The sequence below is a fragment of the Piliocolobus tephrosceles genome, chromosome 6 (genome assembly GCF_002776525.5).
Source record: "Piliocolobus tephrosceles isolate RC106 chromosome 6, ASM277652v3, whole genome shotgun sequence".
In the NCBI taxonomy this organism is placed as follows: Eukaryota; Metazoa; Chordata; class Mammalia; order Primates; family Cercopithecidae; genus Piliocolobus; species Piliocolobus tephrosceles.
The window spans coordinates 111385920-111392198 of NC_045439.1; positions in this window are offsets into that span (position 1 = coordinate 111385920).

Consider the following 6279-nt stretch of genomic DNA (forward strand, 5'->3'; position numbering starts at 1 on the left):
TTTAAATAAATTTTTAAACCTCTGGCATTAAGTCTGGCCCTTGCCTGGCTAATTTTTGTATTTTTAGTAGAGACAGGGTTTCATCATATTGGTCAGGCTGGTCTCGAACTCCTGATCTCAAATGATCTGCTCGCCTTGGCCTCCCAAAGTGCTAGGATTATAGGCATGAGCCACCGTGCTGGGCCTCTTCTTTTAGACAGAGTCTCACTCTGTCACCCAGGCTGGAGTGTGGTGGTGTGAACACAGGGCTCACTGCAGCTTCAACTTCCAAGTTCAAGTGAGCCTCCTCCCTCAGCCCAAGTAGCTGGGATTACAGGTGCGTGCCATCATACCTGGCTAATTTTTGCATTTTTTGGTAGTGACAGGGTTTCGCCATGTTGCCCAGGGTGATCTCAAACTCCTGAGCTCAATCATTTTACCAACCTCAGCCTCCCAAAGCACTGGAATTGCAGGTGTGAGCCACTGCACGGAACTGCTTATACAGTTTCTATTAAGGATCAAGTTACAAAGGGTAGAAAATTAAGGTTTGCGGGAAGGAAATTAACCAGATAATCAAGAAAATATTTAAATGCTTAAAATAACAATAGGCGACTAGAAACTTACAGGAGATTCTCTGTATCCTTTATTGTAAACACCTCTTCATTGAGTAGAATTGAACATGTTGCTGAGCAGTAGCTACAGAGCTTTTGTAGGTTCTATTAAATGAATAAAAATAATTGTACTTTTAGGCCGGGCGCGGTGGCTCAAGCCTGTAATCCCAGCACTCTGGGAGGCCGACACGGGCGGATCACGAGGTCAGGAGATCGAGACCATCCTGGCTAACACGGTGAAACCCTGTCTCAACTAAAAAAAACTACAAAAATCTAGCCGGGCGAGGTGGCGGCGCCTGTAGTCCCAGCTACGCGGGAGGCTGAGGCAGGAGAATGGCCTGAACCCGGGAGGCGGAGCTTGCAGTGAGCTGAGATCCGGCCACAGCACTCCAGCCTGGGCTACACAGCGAGACTCTGTCTCAAAAAGAAAAAAGAAAAAAAATGAAATAAAATTAGTACTTTTCTCTCAATCACATTTGTTGTGTATTAAAAATGGCCAGGATATATGAAAAGAATAATACATCATTAGCAAGTGGGTTTATTTCAGGAATGCCCTGTTGGTTTAACATTAGAAAATCAATGTAATTCACCAAATTTGCTAAAAGATATATACAATCATACATCATTTAGCAACAAGGACAGGTTCTGAGAAATGCATTGTTAGGCCATTTCATTGTTGTGCGAGCATCAGGGAATATACAGTACTTACATAAACCTAGATTGTATAGCCTGTTGCACTTTCTACAAACCTGTACAGCATGTTCCTGTACTGAATACTGTAGGCAGTTGTAACACAATGGTAAGTATTTGTGTATCTAAACATAGAAAAGGTACAGTAAAAATATGGCATTGTAATCTTATGGGACTACCATGGTGTGTGCAGTCTGTCATTGATGGAAACGTCATTATGTAGTATGTGACTGTATTTCAGAATTGTTGAGAGGGTGGGTTTTAAATGTTCTTGACACAAAGAAATAATAGATTTGGCTGGGTGCAGTGGCTCATGCCTGTAATCCCAGCACTTTGGGAGGCTGAGGCAGGCGGATCACCTGAGGTCGAGAGTTCGAGACCAGCCTGACAAGCATGGAGAAACCTGTCCCTACTGAAAAAAAAAAAACAAAATTAGCCAGGTGTGGTGGCGCATGCCTGTAATCCCAGCTACTCAGGAGGTTGAAACAGAAGAATCGCTTGAACCGGGAAAGCGGAGGTTGCGGCGAGCCGAGATCACGCCATTGCACTCCAGCCTGGGCAACAAGAGCGAAACTCCGTCTCAAGAAAAACAAAGAAATAATAAATATGTGATGATGAATATGTTAGCCTGATTTGATCATTCTACAATGTATACACTGTACCCCGTAAATATATGCAATTATTGTCAATTAAAAATAAAATTGTAAGAAAATAGATGAGTAGACTTGTAATATGGAGGACCTTAAAAATCTCAAGATTTGATGCACTGAAAAATAGAAAATCATTAAAAATTTGTAAGGAGAGGAAGTGATACAAAAGTGAGGTTTAAGCAAGATTAGCTTAGGTGAACAAGGTATTTTATAGTGGGGAGAGGCCGATACTGAGGAACTGGTTATGAGTTTGTGATGGTATTCCATTTGTGAGGTGATGACTGTGGCTATGAGATAGTTGAATTGGGAATGAAGGGAAAATAGGTTTCAAAAGAAAAAGTGGTGGGACTGAACACCTGACTAGATACAAAAAGTGAGGTTTGATTCATAGGCTGTCAGCTTTGAGGACTTTTCTTTCCCCATATATTTAACTAGATGTAAGTAGGAAATTTTAAAGAATTGATTTTGCCCTTTAGAGAAGCTCTTGTTCTCCATTCCCTTCCCCTCTACATATGTAATTTGAGAAAAACTCTACTGTCCTTTAGGCAGCTGATTAGCACCTTCCTTTAATCTTTTTCCAAGCAACATAGTATTACTACACATTCGCTGTTTACATGTTAAGAGATGTTCCACCTCAGTAGTAATTAAATAAATGCAAATTAAAACAACCAGTTTTTGTTTTTAGTTGTTTTTTTTTTTTTCCCAGATAGGATCTTACTCTGGTTGTCCAGGCTGATATGCAATCGTGATCACGGCTCGCTGCAGCCTTGACCTCCCGGGTTCAGGTGATCCTCCTACCTCAGCCTCCCGAGTAGCTGGGACTATAGGTATACACCACCACACCCAGCTACGTTTTAATTTTTTTTGTAGAGATGGGGTTTCACCATGTTGCCCAGGCTGGTCTCAAACCCTGGGACTCAAGCAGTCCACCTGCCTTGGCCTCCCAAAGTGCTGGGATTACAGGGGTGAGCCACCGTGACCTGCCCAAGTTTGTTTTTATAATAATAATCAGTGTTGTGAGGGTTTGATGAGACTTGTTTTCTTTTTTGTTTGTTTGTTTGTTTGAGAGGCAGTCTCATGCCCAGGCTGGAGTGTAGTAGAGCCATCTCAACTCACTGCAACCTCCAGCTCCCGGGGTCAAGTAATTCTCCTGTCTCAGCCTCCCAAGCAATTAGGATTACAGGCATGTACCACCATGCCCAGCTAATTTTTGTATTTTAGTAGACACAGGATTTTACCATGTTGGACAGACTGGTCTCAAACTCCTGACCTCAAGTGATCCGCCCACCTCAGTCTCCCAAAGTGCCGGGATTATAGGTGTGAGCCACCACGTCCAGCCAGAGGCTCATGTTCTTTTCTATTTCTGTTAAACTGATGTCTTTCAAGACAGAAAGAAATGTGCAAATATGTAGGAAAAGGCTTTAAAATATTGAAGCACTTCTAAGAATTTATAGTAAGGAAATAATCGAAGATGCAAAGAGATGATGTTTGTCAAAATGTTTGTTGCAATATTCTAGCTTTTCACAATTATAACTATATTTAACTGTCTCAGGGTAGCAGTGAATGGTTAAATAGAGACTACACAACCTTCAAAAGTAAAGTTTCCACAAATTTTAATTTTAATGACGTAGCATAAATGCTTAGGATATGCAGTGGGTTCTCCATATCCACAGATTCTACATTTGTAGATTGATCCAGCAGAGAATTGAAAGCATTTCAAAAATAGTAATATAATATTTTTAGAAATACAGCATAACAACTTTTTTTTGAGATGGAGTTTTGCTCTTGTCACCCAGGCTGGAGTGCAGTGGCACAATCTGGGCTCACTGCAACCTCTGCCTCCCAGGTTCAAGCGATTCTCCTGCCTCAGCCTCCCGAGTAGCTGGGATTACGGGTGCCAACCACCACGCCTGGCTAGTTTTTGTATTTTTAGTAGAGACGGAGTTTCACCATGTTGGCCAGGCTGGTCTCGAACTCCTGATCTCAGGTGATCCACCCACCTCGGCCTCCCAAAGTGCTGGGATTACAGGCATGAGCCGCCGTACCCGGCTGCATGTCTACTACTCTTGAATTGACATCGCTACTTATGTATCTAAAATGGCAGGGTATAGGTAGTGCCACTATTCTGTCATCAGGATACTTTCCACTAAGGTTAGTGGAACTGTGCAACCATTCATAGCTCAGATTCATCAGTCACAAAAGAGCCCCAGATGATTATGCTGTTCATAAAAAAAAAATTTCTTTAGTGTTTTGGTTCTGCTTTAATCTAAATCCCTAGGGTAATAGATGAGATACTGAAGTTCAGAGAGGCATGGAAGTCATTTGAGAGAGCAGGCGGGCCCAATTTTTTCCTTATGCCAAGTCATCCTTTTTCCTCAAAAATAACAGCAACAACATTGCCGGTTTGCCTCCACAGCATTATATCATGCTGCAGAAACCAGCTCAACTATGCGAAACTACCACCAGGATTGGCCGACACCGGCAGGGATTCCAGAGACCACGCTGCAGAGAGCATGCAGAAAGAAAATTAAGAAATCAGGTCAGTTAGCATTCACTCATGAGCAATGGGAAAGTCTCAGCTCATGGTGTCACACCAGAATGCACATGATGTGCAGTCTGATAATGCAACACTTAGATCATAAAGCAAGAGAAGTGAATGTCTGACATCGTTGACTGAGGATAGTTCATGAAGAGAGAAATAAAAGTAAATATGTTAAATTTACTCTGAGTGTTTCTTAAAGGTTCTCCTATTCTTCCTAACCCCCCAGTCTCTTCAGCCTAGTCAGCCCTAAATTTGGTTTTAAACAGTTTTTCATGTAGTGCTTCAACCATGTCCCCAATTCTTTTGAGTCCTCACCCCTTTGACTCATCAGTACTATTCATTCCACAATTATTTTTTGAGAGTATCCTGTTTGCCAGGCTCTGGAAAAACAATGAAAGCCCAAGAAGGGCCAATGATGTGATCCTAACTACATCCATGTCCTTGTTTTTTCCTCCATTCCATTTCCCTCAGTTGTATTAAGGATGAAGCTCACTTTTTTGTTTCCTTCTCCTACATTTGCACCTTACACTTTTACTTATTCTTCTATCCCTTTATTTTTAGAATTAGTTCTGATTTTTGGCCTGGCACGGTGGCTCACGCCTGTAGTCCCAGCACTAGGGAGACTGAGGTGAATGGATCACAAGGTCGGGAGATCAAGACCATCCTGGCTAACACGGTGAAACCCTGTCTCTACTAAAAATATAAAAAATTAGCCGGGCGTGGTGGCGGGCACCTGTAGTCCCAGCTACTTGGGAGGCTGAGGCAGGAGAATGACTTGAACCCAGGAGGCGGAGCTTGCAGTGAGCCAAGATCGCACCACTGCATTCCAGCCTGGGTGACAGAGTGAGACTCCATCTTAAAAAAAAAAAGTTCTCATTTTTCTTCTCCAGGCAGCCCTCTCTTTCAAGTTCCTTCAAATCCTAACCCTTAATGGGAAACCTGTGTTATGAATATTGTTTTGTAAAGCAAGGCTAATGATCTCTTCTTGGCCGGGTGTGGTGGCTCATACCTATAATCCCAGCCCTTTGGGAGGCTGAAGGGAGAGGATCATTTGAGCCTAGGAGTTCAAGACCAGCCTGGAACATAGCAAGACCCCATCTCTATTTAAAAAAAAAAAAAAAAAAATTGCCACCCACTAACCTGAAAACAGCAATTCTCCATGTGGTTTTCAGACTGTGAATGACTGAATAAAGGAGCTAAGTTCTGCCATTCTTTTTTTTTTTTTTTTTTTTTTTCCCTGAGACAGAGTCTTGCTCTTATTGCCCAGGCTGGAGTGCAATGGTGCGATCTCGGCTCACCACAACCCCCGCCTCCCAGGTTTGAGCAATTCTCCTGCCTCAGCCTCCCAAGTAGCTGGGATTACAGGCACCCAACACCACACCTGGCTAATTTTTATATTTTGGTAGAGATGGGGTTTCACTATGTTGGTTAGGCTGGTCTCAAACTCCTGACCTAGTGATCCACCCACCTTGGTCTCCCAAAGTGCTGGGATTACAGGCGTGAGCCACCATGCCCAGCCATCGGCACATTCTTAATAGTGCTATGCATATAAACAGTTTTGTGAAATCCACAGTATATACAATGAGAAAAGTAATCCTTATATGTTAATAATTGACCCACAAATTTCAACTTTTTGTCTTTTTTTTTTTTTTTTTTTTGAGATGGAGTCTCTCTCTGTCGCCCAGGCTGGAGTGCAGTGGCACGATCTTGGCTCACTGCAAGCTCTGCTTCCCGAGTTCACACCATTCTCCTACCTCAGCCTCCTGAATAGCTGAGACTACAGGTGCGTGCCACAAAGCCCAGCTAA